The following is a 21,524-nucleotide window of genomic DNA, read 5'->3' on the forward strand; positions in this document are numbered from 1 at the left end:
CAAAATGGATAAACCCAAATAAAACTATGGAAAAACATATGGTAGTTGAACTGTAAGGAGAAAAAAAATTTATTATCTATAATGAAAAAACAATGTAAATGACAGAAGATCAAAAACCATGGGAGCCAGAAGGAAGTGCTTGAACATTCAAGTTCTGGTAGAAAATAACTGAACTGTCAACTCAGAATTCTGTATCCAGTGAAAATGTCCTTCAGGAATAAAGACATAAAACATTTCAGATGAAGAAGCGCTAATATAATTATTTGCTAAATGACAAGATTGGCTAAAAGAAGTTTTTAAAATGAAAAGCATATGATATAAGAAGGAGTTTTGCAATTAGGAAGGGAGAAAAACCAAAAAGAGTGAAAATACAGGTGCATACAATAGATTTTTCTATTTCTCAGTATTCTTAATTATGTTTTAAAGTTGAAATAAAAATTAAAACAGTATCTAATGTGGGTCTTAAACACATAGAGGGAATACTTAATTATAATTATAATTGTTATATAAATGGTAGAGGGCAAAGGGATACAAGGTGTTGTAAAGTTTTTAAACATTTTACTCAAATTGGTAAATATTGATAGCAAAATTATGATGTTATATATATGTATAGTAGCAATATCTAGAACAATCAATAAAAGCTAATCAAAGAGATAATTCAAGTTGAATTCTTGAAAAAATAAAAAAGTCCAAGTTGTCAAAAGGATTACAGGAAAAAGAAAACAGAATATAATACAGAGATAACTGACAGAAAACAAAATAAAATGATAGGATTGTGCCATAACATTTCAGTGATTACATTAATTATAAGTGGTCTGGGAGGAGGGGCAGGATGGCGGAAGAGTAGGGTCCCCAAGTCACCTGTCCCCACCAAATTACCTAGATGACCTTCAAACCATCCTGAAAATCTACGAACTCGGCCTGAGATTTAAAGAGAGACCAGCTGGAATGCTACAGTGAGAAGAGTTCGCGCTTCTATCAAGGTAGGAAGACGGGAAAAAGAAATAAACAAAAGGCCTCCAAGGGGGAGGGGCCCCGCGAGGAGCTGGGCTGAGGCCGGAGCTAGTGTCCCCAGGATAGGAGAGCCCCGTCCCGGAGAAGCAGGAGCTGCACCAACCTTCCCGGGAGGAAAGGGGCTTGCAGGGAGTTAGAGCAGGACCCAGGAGGGCGGGGATGCCCTCGGGCTCCCGGGGACACTAACAGACACCTGCGCCCCGGGAGAGTGCGCCGAGCTCCCTAAGGGCTGCAGCGCCCACGGCGGGACCCGGAGCAGCTCGGAAGGGCTGCGGGGCGGGAGCAGCTCGGAGGGGCTCGGGTGGCGGCTCCGCGGAGCGGGCTGTGTGTGCGGCTGAGAGCAGCTCTGAGGGGCTCGGGCGGAGGAAGAGGCTCCGTGCAGAGGGGGCTGGGCGGCTGGGAGCGAATCCAACAGCACAGGCCCCGGAGCACAGGGCGCCCGGACACAGCCCAGGATCCGGCCTCCCCCGGGACAGGCAGAGGCCAGGAGGGCCCAGGACCCAAGGACGCCCCTGCCCGGAGCTGAGCAGATCAGCGGCCCCGCCCTGGAGCATCCAGGCCCTGCAGACAGAGAGCTCCGGAGTTACTGTGGGAGCTGAATCCAGGGCTACAGAGCTGGCCGCCGCCACTGGGGTTGTTCCTCCTGGGGCCTCACAGGGTAAACAACCCCCACTGAGCCCTGCACCAGGCCGGGGGCAGAGCAGCTCCCCCAAGTGCTAACACCTGAAAATCAGCACAACAGGCCCCTCCCCCAGAAGACCAGCTAGACGGACCAGTTCCAGGGGAAGTCAGGGGACTTAAAGTACACAGAATCAGAAGATACTCCCCCGTGTTTTTTTTTTTTTTTCCTTTTGATTTCTGATTGCTTCCCCCACCCTTCTTTCCTTTCTTTTCTTTCTCTTTTTCTTCTCTTTTTTCCTTTTTTTCTTCCTTTTTTCTTTTTTCTTTTTCTCTTTGCTTTCCTTAGTTCTCTCCTTTTTCTCCTTTTCCCAGTACAACTTGTTTTTGGCCACTCTGCACTGAGCAAAATGACTAGAAGGAAAACATCACCCCAAAAGAATCAGAAACAGTCCTCTATCCCGCAGAGTTACAAAATCTGTATTACAATTCAATGTCAGAAAGCCAATTCAGAAGCACTATTATACAGCTACTGGTGACTCTAGAAAAAAGCATAAAGGACTGAAGAGACTTCATGACTGCAGAATTTAGATCTAATCAGGCAGAAATTAAAAATCAATTGAATGAGATGCAATCCAAACTAGAAGTCCTAATGACGAGAGTTAACGAGGTGGAAGAACGAGTGAGTGACAGAGAAGACAAGTTGATGGCAAAGAGGGAAACTGAGGAAAAAAAAGACAATTAAAAGACCATGAAGACAGATTAAGGGAAATAAACGACAGCCTGAGGAAGAAAAACCTACGTTTAATTGGGGTTCCTGAGGGCGCCGAAAAGGACAGAGGGCCAGAATACGTATTTGAACAAATCATAGCTGACAACTTTCCTAATCTGGGAAGGAAAACAGGCATTCAGATCCAGGAAATAGAGAGATCCCCCCCTAAAATCAATAAAAAAATGTTCAACACCTCGACATTTAATACTGAAGCTTGCAAATTCCAAAGATAAAGAGAAGATCCTTAAAGCAGCAAGAGACAAGAAATCCCTGACTTTTATGGGGAGGAGTATTAGGGTAACAGCAGACCTCTCCACAGAGACCTGGCAGGCCAGAAAGGGCTGGCAGGATATACTCAGGGTCCTAAATGAGAAGAACATGCAACCAAGAATACTTTATCCAGCAAGGCTCTCATTCAAAATGGAAGGAGAGATAAAGAGCTTCCAAAACAGGCAGGAACTGAAAGAATATGTGACCTCCAAACCAGCTCTGCAAGAAATTTTAAGGAGGACTCTTAAAATTCCCCTTTAAGAAGAAGTTCAGTGGAACAATCCACAAAAACAAGGCCTGAATAGATATCATGATGACACTAAAAGCATATCTGTCGATAGTAACTCTGAACGTGAACGGGCTTAATGACCCCATCAAAAGGCGCAGGGTTTCAGACTGGATAGAAAAGCAGGACCCATCTATTTGCTGTCTACAAGAGACTCCTTTTAGACAGAAGGACACCTACAGCCTGAAAATAAAAGGTTGGAGAACCATTTACCATTCAAATGGTCCTCAAAAGAAAGCAGGAGTAGCCATCCTTATATCAGATAAACTAAAATTTACCCCGAAGACTGTAGTGAGAGATGAAGAGGGACACTATATCATACTTAAAGGATCTATCCAGCAAGAGGACTTAACAATCCTCAATATATATGCCCCGAATGTGGGAGCTGCTAAATATTTAAACCAATTAATAACCAAAGTGAAGAAATACACTTATACTTGGTGACTTCAATCTAGCTCTTTCTACCCTCGATAGGTCTTCTAAGCACAACATCTCCAAAGAAACGAAAGCTTTAAATGATACACTGGACCAGATGGATTTCACTGATATCTACAGAACTTTACATCCAAACTCAACTGAATACACATTCTTCTCAAGTGTACATGGAACTTTCTCCAGAATAGACCACATACTGGGTCACAAATCGGGTCTGAACCAATACCAAAAGATTGGGTTTGTCCCCTGCATATTCTTAGACCATAATGCCTTGAAATTAGAACTAAATCACAATAAGAAGTTTGGAAGGACCTGAAACACGTGGAGGTTAAGGACCATCCTGCTAAAACATGAAAGGGTCAACCAGGAAATTAAGGAAAAATTAAAAAGATTCATGGAAACTAATGAGAATGAAGATACAACCGTTCAAAATCTTTGGGATGCAGCAAAAGCAGTCCTAAGGGGGAAATACATCGCAATACAAGCATCCATTCAAAAACTGGAAAGAGCTCAAATACAAAAGCTAACCTTACACATAAAGGAGCTAGAGAAAAAACAGCAGATAGATCCTACACCCAGGAGAAGAAGAGAGTTAATTAAGATTCGAGCAGAACTCAACAAAATCGAGACCAGAGGAACTGTGGAACAGATCAACAAAACCAGGAGTTGGTTCTTTGAAAGAATTAATAAGATAGAAAAACCATTAGCCAGCCTTATTAAAAAGAAGAGAGAGAAGACTCAAATTAATAAAATCATGAATGAGAAAGGAGAGATCACTACCAACACCAAGGAAATACAAACGATTTTAAAAAAATATTATGAATAGCTATATGCCAATAAATTAGGCAGTCTAGAAGAAATGGATGCATTCCTGGAAAGCCACAAACTACCAAAACTGGAACAGGAAGAAATAGAAAACCTGAACAGGCCAATAACCATAGCGGAAATAGAAGCAGTCATCAAAAACCTCCCAAGACACAGAAGTCCAGGGCCAGATGGCTTCCCAGGGGAATTCTATCAAACGTTTAAAGAAGAAACCATACCTATTCTACTAAAGCTGTTTGGAAAGATAGAAAGAGATGGAGTACTTCCAAATTCGTTCTATGAGGCCAGCATCGCCTTCATTCCAAAACCAGACAAAGACCCCACCAAAAAGGAGAATTACAGACCAATATCCCTGATGAACATGGATGCAAAAATTCTCAACAAGATACTAGCCAATAGGATCCAAGAGTATATCAAGAAAATTATTCACCATGACCAAGTAGGATTTATCCCCGGGACACAAGACTGGTTCAACACTCGTAAAACACTCAATGTGATTCATCATATCAGCAAGAGAAAAACCAAGAACCATATGATCCTCTCATTAGATGCAGAGAATGCATTTGACAAAATACAGCATCCATTCCTGATCAAAACTCTTCAGAGTGTAGGGATAGAGGGAACATTCCTCGACATCTTAAAAGCCATCTATGAAAAGCCCACAGCAAATATCATTCTCAATGGGGAAGCACTGGGAGCCTTTCCCCTAAGATCAGGAACAAGACAGGGATGTCCACTCTCACCACTGCTATTCAACATAGTACTGGAAGTCCTAGCCTCAGCAGTCAGGCAACAGAAAGACATTAAAGGCATTCAAATTGGCAAAGAAGAAGTAAAACTCTCCCTCTTCGCCGATGACATGATACTCTACATAGAAAACCCAAAAGCCTCCACCCCAAGATTGCTAGAACTCGTACAGCAATTTGGCAGCGTGGCAGGATACAAAATCAATGCCCAGAAATCAATGGCATTTCTATATACTAACAATGAGACTGAAGAAAGAGAAATTAAGGAGTCAATCCCATTTACAGTTGCACCCAAAAGCATAAGATACCTAGGAATAAACCTCACCAAAGAGGTAAAGTATCTATACCCTCAAAACTATAGAACACTTCTGAAAGAAATTGAGGAAGACACAAAGAGATGGAAAAATATTCCATGCTCATGGATTGGCAGAATTAATATTGTGAAAATGTCAATGTTACCCAGGGAAATTTACACGTTTAATGCAATCCCTATCAAAATACCATGGACTTTCTTCAGAGAGTTAGAACAAATTATTTTAAGATTTGTGTGGAATCAGAAAAAAACCCGAATAGCCAGGGGAATTTTAAAAAAGAAAACCATATCTGGGGGCATCACAATGCCAGATTTCAGGTTGTACTACAAAGCTGTGGTCATCAAGACACTGTGGTACTGGCACAAAAACAGACATATAGATCAATGGAACAGAATAGAGAACCCAGAAGTGGACCCTGAACTTTATGGTCAACTAATATTTGATAAAGGAGGAAAGACTATCCATTGGAAGAAAGACAGTCTCTTCAATAAATGGCACTGGGAAAATTGGACATCCACATGCACAAGAATGAAACTAGACCACTCTCTTTCACCATACACAGAGATAAACTCAAAATGGATGAAAGATCTAAATGTGAGACAAGATTCCATCGAAATCCTAGAGGAGAACACAGGCAACACCCTTTTTGAACTCAGCCACAGTAACTTCTTGCAAGATACATCCACGAAGGCAAAAGAAACAAAAGCAAAAATGAACTATTGGGACTTCATCAAGATAAGAAGCTTTTGCACAGCAAAGGATACAGTCAACAAAACTAAAAGACAACCTACAGAATGGGAGAAGATATTTGCAAATGACATATCAGATAAAGAGCTAGTTTCCAAGATCTATAAAGAACTTCTTAAACTCAACACCAAAGAAACAAACAACCCAATCATGAAATGGGCAAAAGACATGAAGAGAAATCTCACAGAGGAAGACATAGATATGGTCAACACACACATGAGAAAATGCTCTGCATCACTTGCCATCAGGGAAATACAAATCAGAACCACAATGAGATACCACCTCACACCAGTGAGAATGGGGAAAATTAACAAGGCAGGAAACAACAAATGTTGGAGAGGATGCGGAGAAAAGGGAACCCTCTTATACTGTTGGTGGGAATGTGAACTGGTGCAGCCACTCTGGAAAACTGTGTGGAGGTTCCTCAAAGAGTTAAAAATAGACCTGTCCTACGACCCAGCAATTGCACTGTTGGGGATTTACCCCAAAGATTCAGATGCAATGAAACGCCGGGACACCTGCACCCCGATGTTTATAGCAGCAATGTCCACAATAGCCAAACTGTGGAAGGAGCCTCGGTGTCCATCGAAAGATGAATGGATAAAGAAGATGTGGTTTATGTATACAATGGAATATTACTCAGCCATTAGAAATGACAAATACCCACCATTTGCTTCAACATGGATGGAACTGGAGGGTATTATGATGAGTGAAGTAAGTCAATCGGAGAAGGACAAACAATGTATGTTCTCATTCATTTGGGGAATATAAATAATAGTGAAAGGGAATATAAGGGAAGGGAAAAGAAATGTGTGGGAAATATCAGAAAGGGAGACAGAACATAAAGACTCCTAACTCTGGGAAACAAACTAGGGGTGGTGGAAGGGGAGGAGGGCAGGGGGTGGAGGTGAATGTGTGACGGGCACTGAGGGGGGCAGTTGATGGGATGAGCCCTGGGTGTTATTCTGTATGTTGGTAAATTGAACACCAATAAAAAATTAATTTATTAAAAAAATTATAAGTGGTCTGAGTATGCTAATGAAAAGCTAGAAATTGATAGTGCTAAAAAAACTGGACTGTTTACAAAATTGTATACTGTCACTTCTAATATAATAGTATAGTTTGGTGGAAAACAATGGAAATACATACGATGAAAACACCAATCTGACGAAACCAGGAATGGATATTACTAATATCAAAGAGAATAGACTTGAGAGCAAAAAAAAAAATTATCTAAGAGGGACTTTACATAATGACAGAAATATTATTTAACCATGAAGACAATAAATTTGTATGCATGAAACAACAGAGCTGCAGATAGTATGAAGCAAAAACTGATGGAACGAAAAAAAGAAATGCAACTTACCATACAACATAGATAAATTTGTTAGATGCAGTTTTATCAGTGCTGAGAGGAAAATTTATAGTACTAAAATGCTTATGTTAGAAGAAAAAGTCTAAAATCAATAATATAAACTGCTACCTTGAAGAATTCTAAAGAAGAGTGAAATGAACCTAAGGCAAGCAAAAGGCAGAAAGTTCTAATAGATCAAAGCAATATTAGGTGAAAAGAGAATACCAGTAAAGAAAATCAATATAACAAAAGCTGGTTCTTTGGAAGGGAGAAAAGAAAGGATAAAAAAAAAAACCCTTTATCTTGTAAGAGTGAGAAAGAAATAGATAGGAGACACAAATTATTAACATCAAGAATAAAATACAGGATATCCCCATAGACCCTGAAGACAACAAGACGATGATAAAGCAGTAAACAGAACTCTACACACATATATTTTGCAAGTTAGATGAAATGGAGCAATTCCTTGAAATCTACAAACCTCTATACTTGGTAAATATTAAATCTATAATTTGAATAGTTTTATAACTATTCCAAAAATTTAATTTGTAATTGGAAAAAAAAAAAAAACGTAAAAAGAAATCTACAGGCCCAAAAGATTTCACTGAAGAGTTCTACCAAATGTTTAAAGAATTACAATTCTACACTGTCACTTCCAGAAAATATAGGAGGTAGATACACTTTTCAACTAAGTTTATAAAGTCAGTGTTACTCTGATATTAAATATGAGTAAAAGAGTAAAAACAATACAAAGCAAAACTGTAGACTCATGTCCATCTAGAATGTTGATGCAAAAATTATATATTGGCAAAGATAATTCAGTAATATGGGAAAAGAATTACACATTTTGACCAAATGGTTTACTTCACTGATGAAAGACTAGTTCACTATTCAAAAATTAAGGATTGAGGAGACTTTGGAAAAAGGCTGCCCAAGTTACAGGATTTTGGCAAAAGTCACAAGACGTGAGGACTTCTACAAGGTGGCAGTGTAGGATGATCCTGAACTCCCCTACTCCCATGGACACATCAAACCTACAGCTATTTATGGATCATTACTTTCTGAAAAAGATCTGAAAATTAGATGAACTACTTCTCCACAAGAAAGGATACAAAAACTACTTCAAGATGGGTAGATGAGGCAGAGATATGTTCTTTCCAAAAGCCCCATCCCCAGCATGGACCACATAATAGAAATGGAATCTCAAGAGTTTGGGACTTATCCTGGAGGAGCAAGGGGTAGATGCCCCACATCAAGTATCCAGTCTCCTGGAATGTGCACCAGAAGGACAAGCCTCCAGAACCTCTGGCTTAGAAAACCAACAAAGCTGATATCTAAGACATCAAAGTGCTATAAAAAACTGAGATTTCCAGGGGACCCTGGGTGGCTCAGTCAGTTGAGTGTGTCTGACTGTTGGTTTCAGCTTGGATCATGATCTCAGGGTCATGAGATCAAGCCCCACTTTGGGGCTCTGTGCTCAGCATAGAGACTGTTTGAGATTCCCTCCATCATCCTCTCCCTCCCACTCTGCCCTTTCCTGCTCATAATCTTTCTCTCTCAAACAAAACAAAACAAAACAAAACAAAACAAAACAAAAACTCCCTGAGATTTCCCCTTTTAATGGGTTCATATGTGATCTCACTTGTCTAGAGACCCAGTGCAGAAACAGCAGTTTGAAAAGTATTTAGATTACTTGTCATTGAGGGAGATTCATTTGCTAATCTAAAAGCATAATAGTGGAGGGGCAGGGGACAGTTGAAACTCTCCTCAGAGATGAAAGCTCTGGCAGAAACCATTTTTGCACCTTCTGTGTACCTTGTTATCCATCCTTGGGTGAGGACGGTTGTGGAATCCTACCAATGTGCTAAGACAAGCAGGGGCAAGTGGTCTGTGGCACTATCCCATTGACTTGCTGAAGCCAGATAGCACAAGTGCGTGTCTCCTCCCTTGCAACCTGGCTGTGGCACATGAGCACAGATGGATAGGGCATTCTCATCTCTAGCTATGGTTGATGAGTGCAGGCAGTTGTAATTCTTTCCCCCTCCTTTACTGGGGCTGGTGAGTGTGAATGGTTGTCATTTTCTAGCTCTCAACCTAAAACTGGCGTGAGTGCACAGACAAGGCACTCCTGCTTCATTCCTGAAGCCTGCAGTTGCACATAATTAAGACATTATCCTACTGCCTTTGAGCATGCTTGCTCCTCTGCACTGTCACTCTTTTAGCTGCCTAGCTAACATGAGTGGGCATGCAAAATCCACAAAGGGAATGCCTTTTGATCTCCTGAGCTTGCTGGCCAAGGGAGCTGGCTTTCCTGAGCTCCATCGGAATGTAGCAATTGGAAAAACAGTTCTTGGCCACATACCATCCCCAGGGAATTCACAGACAGCAGTGTAAACACCAATCTTCCTGTGAAAAAGACCTATTTACTTAGCTTGGGGGTTCAAGAGGAGGGACAAGCTTCAGATATCCCACAAATTTAGAGGCTAAGGAGGTGCTCCCAGACAATGTAAACAGGGAGACACCGTCCTTGCTCACCAACTTGGCCTTGTTACAGCTTGAAAAGACTTGTGTACTTACCTGGAGCCCTAATTTTTGCAACTGTTACCCAAGGGATACTTCCAGATCTCTTTTCTGGATGCCAAGATGATTTATGATTGCAGTTGCAAGGCACTATATGTTTCATACTTTAATAGATATTGCCTAGGTTCTGGGTTCCAGTCTGCAACTGGGTGCTTAATAAGATTCCTCCCCCTTGAACACTGACAGGTACACCCTCAACAATGGGGGCATATCAGAATAAATCAGATTGTTTAGATAATCACAGAGGCTTGAGAGATACCAAGAACTAGGGTAGGGGAAAATTAGACGTTTCACCATCTATGCAAGTTCCACTCCTTCAAAGATGAAAAAGGTAACAGTTTTTGTACATAAAAATGAAAACAAGGAGTCAAGCAAATTGACGGAACAGAGAAATATGTTAAAATGAGAGAACAAGAAAAAAAAAACTCAGAAAAAGATTTTAATAATATGGAGATAACTAATCTACCTGAAATTGAAATCAAAATTATGGTCATAAAGTTGCTTACTGAACTTGGGATTACTGTTGGAAGAACACAGAATTTTAACAAGGAGATAGAAAATATAAGAAAGTACTAAACCGAAGTCACAGACCTGAAATATACAATAACTGAACTGAAAACCACACTAGAGGGGTTCAATAGCAGACAAAAGAGTTTGCCAATGAGCTGGAAGACAAAGCATCACAACACACCCAGTTAGCACAGCACAAAGAGAAAAATAATTTTTTTTTCTTTTTTTTTTTTTTTGAGAAAAATAATTTTTTAAAAAATGAAGAAAAGAGACATTTGGGACAATATCAGGTGGAATCACATTCACATTATAGGGGTCCCAGAAGGAGAAGAGGAAGATAAAAGGTCCAAGATTTACTTGAAGAAATAGTGGTTGAAACTTTCCTTTTCTGGGGAAAGAACTAGATACCCAGGTTCAGAAAAGTCCAGGGAGTTCAAAATAAAATGAACCCCAAGAGATCGACATCAAGACACATTATCATTAAAGTGTTAAAAGTTAAAGAATCTTAAAAGCAACAAGAGAAAAGCAAATTGTTATGTGCAAGGGAAACTCCATAAAGGTTATTGGATTTTTTAAGCAGAGACTTTGCTAAGGGTCCCCAGACTGCATTTGAATTCAAGACTACAATATTAACTCTTGACAAAATTGCTAGCCTATCAGCCTACCCTGCAGATTTCAGAATTGCCAGTCTGCTAATAATCATGTGAGCCAATTTCTTAAAAATTTGTCTCTCTGTATTTCTTTATTTCTCTCTATAAAAATACAAATACCTTGAAATATATATCGAAATTCTACCTGTTGTATATTGAATATATAAATCTTCATGTATCCTATTGGTTCTTATTATCTGGAGAACCCTGACTAATATATACTTTGATATTAAGCCTTTTCAACAGATAGCACTAGAACGTTTGGATATTTATAGACAAAAAAGAACCTTGACAAAATCATTATATCTTATACAAAATTATGGATCATAGATTTAAATGTAAGATGTAAATGTAAAAATTCAGAAAACATCATTGGGGCTTGATGAAGAGTTACAAGATAATGACATCAAAAGAACAACCTATAAAAGAAAATAAAGCTGGACTTTGTGAAAATTAGTAACTTTTACTATGCCAGTGATCTTATTAAGATGATGGAAGAAAAATTTCCAGATTGGGAAAAAATATTTGCAAAATACATATCTGACAGAAGGGCCCTGTTTTAGTCTGGGTTTCCACAGTAACAGAATGAATAGAGTCTGTGTCTGTGATATATAACAAGAGAGAGAAAGAGATTAGTATATATGTGTATATATAATAAAGTGTATATTGTGCATATGTGGATATATATGTGTGTGTATGTATTTTAGAGAATTGGCTCACATGATTTTAGAAGCTTGCTGCAGAATGGGCCATCAGATTGGAGGCCCAGGGATGAGCTACTGTTTAAGTCCAAAAGCAGTCAGTTGACAGAGTTTTTTGTTTCTCAGGTGAGGCCATACTTTGTTTCATTAAGGCCTTTAACTGACTGGCTGTGGCTCCCCACTTTATGGAGGCTGATTTACTTTACTCAGAGTTCACCCATTCGAATGTTAATCTGATCCAAAAAACACTTCCAGGGAAATATCTGGAATAATTTTGACTAAATATTTGGCTGCCATGACCAAGCCAAGTTGATGCTTCAAGTTAAGTACAATAGGTTATATCTAGAGTGTTTAAATAACTCTTAATATTGAATAGTAAAAACAAACAAAAAGGAGGCAAAAAACCTGAAGAGACATTTCACTAAAGAGTATACACATATGAAAATAACACTATCATTAGGGAAATGCAGATTAAGACCGCAATGAATTATCACTAAATATCTACTAGAACAGCTAGAGTAAAACATAGTAGGATATAGAAAAACTAGATAGCCATTCTGGAAAACTGCTTGGCAGTTTCTTAAGAAATTAAACATGCAACTATCATATGACCCAGCAGTTGCTTTCCTGAAATTTCTGTCAGCAAGTGAAAACTTTATGTTCACTCAAAAATAACTACATGAATGTTTCTAGCACTGTTATTTTTAAAGTAGTGCTTTAAAAATATAATGGTGCTATAAAAATTATAATATTTGTTTATAATAGCTGCAAACTGGAAAAAAATGAAAAATCTCTTAATAGGTTAATGGGAAAATGAACTGTTACATCTATATTATAGAATAATATTTGGCATGAAAAAGGAATAAATATTACTGATATATGCCACAACTTGGATGGACCTCAAGGGCATTGTAGAACATGGAAAAATGTCCCCCAATATCAAAAATTTATGTCCTGAATGATGCCACTTACATTTTTGAATGACAAAGCTATTGATAGAGAAAACAGATTAGTGATTGCCAGAGGTTACGGTAGTATGAAAGAGAACCTGTGGGTGATAGAGTAGTTCTGTATCTTGATTGCAATGGTGGTTACATTAATATATGTATGTGACAAAAGGGCATAGGACCTTACACACTGTATCAATGTCAATTTTGTGGTTTTGATATTATTATAATTATGTAAGGTATAGCTGTTGGGGGAAGGTGAGTGAAGAGTTTATGGACTTCTCTGTACTATCATTGCAACTTTCTGAGAACCTATAATTATTTCAAAATAAGAAATAAAACAAAAACCAAATAATCCAGAGATTGCAGTATGCTTCAACATTTATGGATATATCAGTAGGTGTCATTTCAACTCAAGCTTTAATTTTACCTTTTACTTGGCCCCAGCCTCTTTACCAAAGGAGATTATAGAACATTTGTTTTAAGAAGATTCATTCTTTACCCTAAATAAACTCAGTTTCTTCAGTGAACTAATAAATTCAATCCTACAATTGATAGGATGCTTGTAGTCTTTAGTGATTGATGCAGCATTCCTCATCAACGAGGAGAGAATTTGAAAGGAGTACATGTTCTGTGTCATCTTAAGCTTAAGAAGTCAATGGTGCTTTTTAAATATTACCCAGAACAAATAATGGAAACAGGAATACAAGAAAGCTCAGGGTGTGAAGTGGACTGGGAACTAAAAGTCAGATACTAAGTTCTAGCCCCTGTTCAATCACTAGCTAACTTTGGATCTTGGACTAGTCATTTTGCTTCATTGGGATATACTAATGTGAAAGAACTATATAATAATACCTCTAAATTTACTTAAAGTTCTAAAACTCTAGTAGTCAATTTGTTTATTAGCAAAGTTAGGACATGTTAAAATGTATGAACTACAAACCTGAATCTCAGTGCCAACCACAAAAATATTTTAAAATAGATTCTTCTGTGAATCTACTGCCTTCTTCCCAGGTCCTCCTCAGAGTATCCCTATCCCTTATCTTATCCCTAAGATAAGTCATTTTACCTTTCTGGATCTTTGCTTACTCATCTATTAAATACAAATAATAATCCTTAGTATGCTTTTCACTCAGGATTATTATGTACATCAAATGAGATAACAAACAGAAATGCTTTGTAAACCAGCCAATGCTACAGCTGTGTAGAGTTTATTATTAGTGGTAATACTCACAGCTAACTTGCAGTTACGAAACTTTGGTCCCTAGCTAGATCTGCCACTAATATGAGGTAGGACTTTGTGTATATTTCAGTTTCTTAATCTGTGAAATTAAGTGGTTCATTGAAATGAGTGATTCTGAACTGGAAGGTATATGCACCCTGGAGGATGCTTTTCAAATCTTATTTCTTTCACGAGTGTTTGCTATATACTGTCTTCCCTCAGGAGATACAATTGTAATGTTAAGAATCATTGCTACAGTAATCTATAGACTGGCCCATTTCTTGGATAGGGCAACTGCGATGCCCTCTCCAGGCCTTTTGTTTGAGGTAAGATGTGAACTCCATGAGGATAGGCTTACTACTATTTCCTGATATTTAAATTTAAAATTGCCTTTTTAAATGATTCTTCCAAGTTGATCATGAAACATACCAACAACGCAGCCTCCTTTCATGAACAGTGTTCTCAGCTGGCCGTCTTGAAATGGCCTGCCTGAGAATGTCCTCTCTCTTTGGTGGAAAACAGAATGAAAATCAATGTAATAGATGATCCATAGGGACTTCAATTTGCACACTTCAGACATGAAACTTAAAATCTCTGAGACATTTAAAAGCATTTTAGTTGTCAATAATTTTTAATTCTAGTTTCAGCAATGCCTATTGCTTAAGGAAAGCTAATATCCAGGTGTTCTAATTTCTTATCTTGGTGTAGCTATCACTCAAATGTCAAAAGCTCATTATAAATGTCAAACAAAATCAGTATGGAGTAAGGAAGATCATGATATTAACTGCATGTGCTGTACTTTTGTTGTGACTTGACATCTTGTTTTCTTACTGCTTGACATATTTTCATTGTATCAAGTTGTGATTAAGCAAATCTCACAGTGACACCTCACTATCTTTCAAAGACTGTAATTGTATCATTTAATGGTGATTTAGTTCTTTTTTTTTGGAAAATAGTAGTTTGCAGATGTAGATAGGTAGGCTGTTACCAGGTAATGATTTTTTTTTCTGTCTCATCAGCCTGAAGAAATGCTAAACTAAGGATTGTTGAAAATTTATATATATATATATACACACACACACACACATATATATATGTGTGTGTGTGTGTGTGTATGTATATATGTGTATATATGTATATACATGTCTTTTTCTCCACAGGGCCCACCTTTATTAAGAGGAGATATGGCAAGCATGGGCTGGGGAGTTGGGAAGGTTGAACTGAAGCTCTGATTTTGTTTTTGATCCATCCTGGGAGAGAAGAGAGAATAGATTTTTTTTAATTATTATTTTTCAAGTTTTTATTTAAATTAGATAATATACAGTGTAATCAGTTTCAGACGTAGAATTTAATGATTCATCACTTATACACAACACCAGGTGTTCTTCACAAGTGTCCTCTTTAATACATATCACCTGTTTAACCAATCCCCCTGCCCTCCTCCCCTCCAGTAACCATCAATTTTTTCTCTATAAAGAGTCTGTTTTCTGATTTGCTTCCCTTTTATCCCTCTCTATGTTCATTTGTTTTGTTTCTTAAATTCCACATACTCATATGTGAAATACCATATGATCTAGAGGAGAACACAGGCAGCAACCATATGAAATCATATGGTATTTGTCTTTCTCTACTTATTTCACTTAGCGTAGCTTCTAGCTCCATTCACATCATTGCAAATGGCAAGATTTCATTCTTTTTATGGCTGAGTAATATTCCATTGTATATATATACTATATCATTTTTATCCATTCATCAGTCAATGGACATTTGGGCTCTTTCCATAATTTGGTTATTGTTGTTAATGCAGCAGCATTATAAACATAATAATAATAAATAAATCAGTATTTTTGTGTCATTGGGTAAATACATAGTAGTGCAAGAGATGGATCCTAGTAACCTCCTGAGGAACCTCCATACTGTTTTCCAGAGTGGCTGCACAGTTTGCATTCCCACCAACAATGTAAGAAGTTTCTCCTTTCTCTGCATCCTCACCAATACCTGTTGTTTGCATGTTGTTAATTTTAAACATTCTGATTGGTGTGAGGTGGTATCTCATTGTAGTTTTGATTTGTATTTCCTGGATGATTAATGATGTTGATTATCTTTTCATGCATCCATTAGCCATCTGTATGTTTTCTTTGGAAAAAGTTCTATAGAGTCTTCTGCCCATTTATTACCTTGACTATTTGTTTTGAAGAATTGAGTTTTACAAATTCCTTATAGATTTTGGATACTAACCCTTTAAGAGACATGTTATTTACACATATCTTCTCCCATTTCTGTAGGTTGCCCTTTAGTTTTGTTTCCTTCACTGCAGAAGCTTTTTATCTTGATGAAACCCCAGTAGTTTATTTTTGCTTTTGTTTCCCCTGCCTCAGGAGCCATATCTAGTAAGAAGTTGCTATGTCAAAGAGGTTGCTGCCTGTGTTCTCTAGATTTTGATGGTTTCCTTTTTCACACTTCCATCTTCCATCCATTTTGAATTAATTTTTATGTACGGTATAAGAAGGTGGTCTAGTTTCATTCTTTTGCATGTTGCTGTTCATTTTTCCCAGCACCATTTGTTGAAGAGACTGTCTTTTTTTCCATTGGATATCTTTTCCATTGGATGTTCTTTCCCAGATTGATTTGACCATCTAGTTGTGAGTTCATTTCTGGATTTTCTAATCTGTTTCATTGATCTATTTGTCTGTTTTTGTTCTAGTTCCATACTGTCTTGATCCTACAGTTTGTAATGTAACTTAAAGTCCAGAATTGTGATGTCTCCTGCTTTGCTTTTCTTTTTAAAATTTGTTTTGGCTATTCAGGGTCTTTTGTGGTTCCATTCAAATTTTAGAATTGTTTCTCCAGCTTTTTGAAAACTGCTGGTTTTATTTTGACAGAGATTGCATTGAATGTGTAGATTGCTTTGGGTAGCATAGATACTTTAATAACATTTGTTCTTCTAATCTCATGAGTATGAAATGTTTTTCCATCTCTTTGTGTCATCTTTAATTTCTTTCATCAGTATTTCAGAGTACAGATCTTTTACCTTTGGTTAGCTTTATTTCTAGGTTTCTTATGGTTTTTGGTGCAGGTGTAAATGGAATCCATTTCTCGTTTTTTTTTTTTTTTTTTTTTTCCTTTCGACTGCTTCATTATTAGTGTATAGAAATGCAACAGATTTCTGTACATAGATTTTGTATCCTCCAACTTTGCTGAATTTTGCTGTATCAGTTCTAATAGTATTTTTATGGAGTCTTTTGGGTTTTCTATATAAAGAATCATGTACTCTGCAAATAGTAGATGTTTCATTTCTTCCTTGCCTATTTGGATGCCCTTTATTTCTTTGTGTAGTCTGAATCCTGAGGATAGGATTTGCAGTACTTTGTTAAATAACAGTGGTGAGAGTGGACATCCCTGTCTTGTTCTGACCATAGATGAAAAGTTCTTATTCCCCGCCTCCCCTTGAGGATGATATTAGCTATAGGTTTATCATATAAATCCTTTTTGATATTGAGATATGTTCCTTCTATCTCTACATTGTTAATGGTTTTTTATCATAAATGGATATTGCAATTTGTCAAATGCTTTGTTTGGATCTGTTGGAGAAGATCATATGGTTCTTATCCTTTCTTTTATTAAGTGGGTATCATGTTAATTGATTTGTGAATATTGAACCATCCCTGCAGCCCAGGAATAAGTCTAACCTGATTGTGGTGAATGGTTCTGTTAATGTACTGTTAGATTCGATCTGCTAGTATCTTGTTGAGAATTTTTGCATCCATGTTCATCAAGAATATTGGCCTGTAGTTCTTTTTTTTTTTGGCTGAGTGTTTGGTTTTAGAATCAGGTTAATGCTAGCCTCAGTGAATGAGTTTGAAAAGTTTGCCTTCCATTTCTTTATTTTTGGATAGTTTAAGAAGAATAGTTATTAATTCTTCTTTGAATGTCTCGTAGAGTTCCCCTGGGAAGCCATCTCATCCTGAACTTTTGTTTGTTGGGAATTTTTTTTTGAAGATTTTATTTTATTTATTCATGAGAGATACACACACACACACAGAGGCAGAGACACAGGCAGAGGGAGAAGCAGGCCCCATGCAGGGAACCCGACATGGGATTCAATCCCGGGTTTCCAGGATCAGGCTCTGGGCTGAAAGCAGCACTAAACCTCTGAGCCACCCGGACTGCCCCTGTTGGGAAGTTTTTGATTACTGATTTGATTTCTTTTGTTATCAGTCTGTTCAAGTTTTCTGTTTTTTTTATGTTTCTACTTTTGGTAGTTTATATGTTTTTAGAAATTTGACCATTTCTTCCAGATTTTCTAATTTGATGGCATATAATTTTTCATAATAGTGTCCTATAATCTTTTGTATTTCTGTTCTATTGGTTGTGATCTTTCCATCCTAAATTGTCATTTTGTTTATTTGTTTCTTTCTCTCTTCTTTTATAAAGTCTGGCTGGGGGTTTATCAATTTTATTACTTATTTTCAAAGAACCAGTTACTGGTTTCATTTATCTGTTCGGCTGCTTTTTTAGTTTCTATGCCATTTGTTTCAGCTTTACTATTTATTATTTCCCTTCTTCTAACATCCTGTGTCTTTGATTGGAGCATTTAGTCCATTTACATTCAGAGTAATTATTGATAGATATGTATTTACTGCCATTTTATTGCTTTTTTCTGGTCATTGTTTCTGGACATATTCTCTGTTGCTTTCTAGTCTTTGTCACTTTTGGTCTTTTCTTCCCCCTCAAAGAGTCTCTTTTAATATTTCTTGCAGGGTTGGCTTACTAGTCATGAACTCCTTTAGTTTTTGGGAAACTCTTTATCTCTCCCTTTTTTCTTTAAAGATTTTATTTATTTTTTTGAGAGAGGGAGAGAGAGAGAGAGAGCGAGCACACAAGTCCCACCAAGTAGGGAGCCTGATGCGAAACTCTATCCCAGGATTCTGGTATTATGACCTGAGCTGAAGGCAAATGCTTGACTGACTGAGCCACTCAGGTGCTCTTTATCTCTCATCATATTCTGAGTGATAGCCTTGCTGGATAGAGTACTCTTTGCTGCAGATTTTTCCCATTCACCACATTGAATATATCATGCCACTCTCTCCTGGGTTGCCAAATTTCTGTGGAGAGATCTACTGCTAACCTGTGTCTTCCCTTGTAACTTAGGGATTTTTTCTGTCTTGCTGCTTCTAGGATCTTTTTTCTTAATCACTATATTTTGCAAAATAACTACAATAAGTCTTAGTTTTTGCCTACTTTTATTGATTTTAATAAGAATTTTCTGTGCCAACACTTCCGGGTGGGACCGAAGAGAGGCTGCTGGGCATGGGTTCGCAGCTCCGTGGCAACCATGGCCTGTAACGGCCTCACCGTGCCTCTCATCGTGATGAGCACGTTCTGGGGCTTCGTCGGCTTCTGCGTGCCCTGGTTCATACCTAAGGGTCCCAACCGGGGAGTTACCATCACCATGTTCACTTTGCTACTATCTCTTTTGGCTGATTGCAATTCTGGCCCAACTCAACCCTCTCTTTGGACCACAGTTGAAAAATGAAACCATCTGGTACCTCAAGTATCATTGGCCTTGAGGAGGAAGACCTGCTCTCCAGCGCTCATTGAGGTCATGAAGAGAATTCCTCTAGATGCAAAATCAACTCCAAACCCAGAACGCCTTCTTTGACTTGCCTATTTTGGCCATCAGCTGCCTTAAACATTCACACCATATTTGAATATCTTCTACAATGCAGTATTTTTTCTTGTTGCCTATTTTTTACATTTTGATGAATTATGTGCCCACTTAACCTAAACTGTGCTGACTCTGTAAAATGTTTATGCACTCTGCTGAGATAGAGGGTGCTATTCTTCTGAGAAATACATTGCTCTCTCCTTGGAACCTGTGAATTTGAAGATGACTCCTGCCTGGTTACAACATGGGGATCAGCAAAGTGTTTAAAAACTGTCACAAGACAAGGCAGTCAATAGGAAAGCATGTTCAGAGGGAATATCTGTCCCAACAGAATTACACTAAAGTATATTTTCAGGATGACTTTCTTATTTCTGCCATCTACTGGAATAAATTATTTTTCAGCTTTCTGTGGAAAAAAAAAAGAATTTTCTGTGCTCCTGGATGTGATTTCCTTCCTGAGATTAGGGAAGTTTCAACTATAATTTCCTCAAATAACCCTTTTCCCTCCTTTTCTCTCTCTCTTCTTCTACTGAGACTCTTGTGATATGACTAGTATTGTGTTTGATGGAATCATTAAGTTCCCTAAGTGTATGCTCGTGATACATCATTCTACCTTCTCTCCTTTGTTCAGCTTCATTATTTTCCATAATCCTGTCTTCTGTTACTTATTTGTTCCACTGTTCTTTCATCCTTGTGGTCAATACATCCAGTCCATTTCAAATCTGTTATTGCATTTTTCATTTCTCGTGATTGTTTTTGAACTGTTTTATCTCTACAGTAATGTTCTCCCTGAAGTCTTCCATGCTTTTCTTATGATTGTTGTTTTAAATTCCACATCAGGCATATGACTTATATCTGTTTCAATTAGATCTCTGGCCACGATCCTTTCTTATTCTTTCCTGTATTCCTTCATCTTGGCATTTTGTGTAGATTTCTGTCTTCTTCTGTGTGTTAGACAACCCTGTTATGTTTCCCGTTCCTGAGAGTAATTGTTTTATGAAGAACAGGTCATATAATGTCCAGAGCCTGATTCAGGTGCATGTCTCTCGTGCATGCTGTGTGCACTCCACCGTTGTGTTTTGGCTGCTTTATCCTGTAGGACAGTTGTCTGCAGAGGTTCTCCTTGCCTGCAGTGGGCAGTGTTTTGACTTTGGCCAGAGTGTGGTGAGTCTTAAGTAGGTATGTTCTGGTCTGCTGGTTTCAAGAGACCTGATGCTATTTCCACTAGAACTGAAGCTTTGCAGAACTCTATGGTCAGTAGATATGGTAGGATGGGGTTTGTGTGGTCTTCTGGGGAAGGGACCTGCTGTGCTGGTCATTAGGCACACTTCCCAGATAAAAGCAGTACCTGCAGAGCACAGTGGTGGGACTTCGTGAAAGTAGTGAGACAGCCAGTGTTGGCACTGTGCTGTTTATTGAAGCATGTTTATGCTGAGTCGTTGCATATGGTAGGAAGGGTATGGGGGGGGGGGAGGGAAATGGTACCAGCCAGCTCATTTGTCCCTGGAGAGGTGTCCCTGTACTTACTATTCTCAGGCAAACACTCAGAAGAACAAATAATGTACCTGAGTGTGTCCCAGGCATTTTTCAGATCTCAATTGTCACACTGTCTCACACTGTTTGCCTGCCAGGAGCAACACTGTGCACTTTGGACTCTATCACAGCCAATCCTGCTGACTTTTAAAACACCAAAAATATTTATGGACACGTGTGTCAGGTAGCTGCGCTGATCTTCTGGGGGAGGATCTTACTGTGCTGGTAGGGATGGAGGTTTGACCAAGAAGGGCAGCAGTGGCAGAATGCTGTGACATAGGGTTTGGATCAAGTAGGCTTTATGCTAGGCCTTTTAAAGCAGATGCCTTTAA

The 21,524-nt window shown here is 38.3% G+C and overlaps 1 protein-coding gene and 1 pseudogene across 12 annotated transcripts in view; both read left to right on the top strand.

Moving 5' to 3' along the window:
* Positions 1 to 21,524, top strand: part of AGBL4 (ATP/GTP binding protein like 4) — a 1,422,311-nt gene that overhangs the window by 308,972 nt on the left and 1,091,815 nt on the right. The gene's annotated exons all lie outside the window — the stretch shown is intronic.
* Positions 19,327 to 19,703, top strand: LOC100684980 (annotated as a pseudogene).

This window comes from Canis lupus, chromosome 15, assembly GCF_011100685.1.
Source record: "Canis lupus familiaris isolate Mischka breed German Shepherd chromosome 15, alternate assembly UU_Cfam_GSD_1.0, whole genome shotgun sequence".
In the NCBI taxonomy this organism is placed as follows: Eukaryota; Metazoa; Chordata; class Mammalia; order Carnivora; family Canidae; genus Canis; species Canis lupus.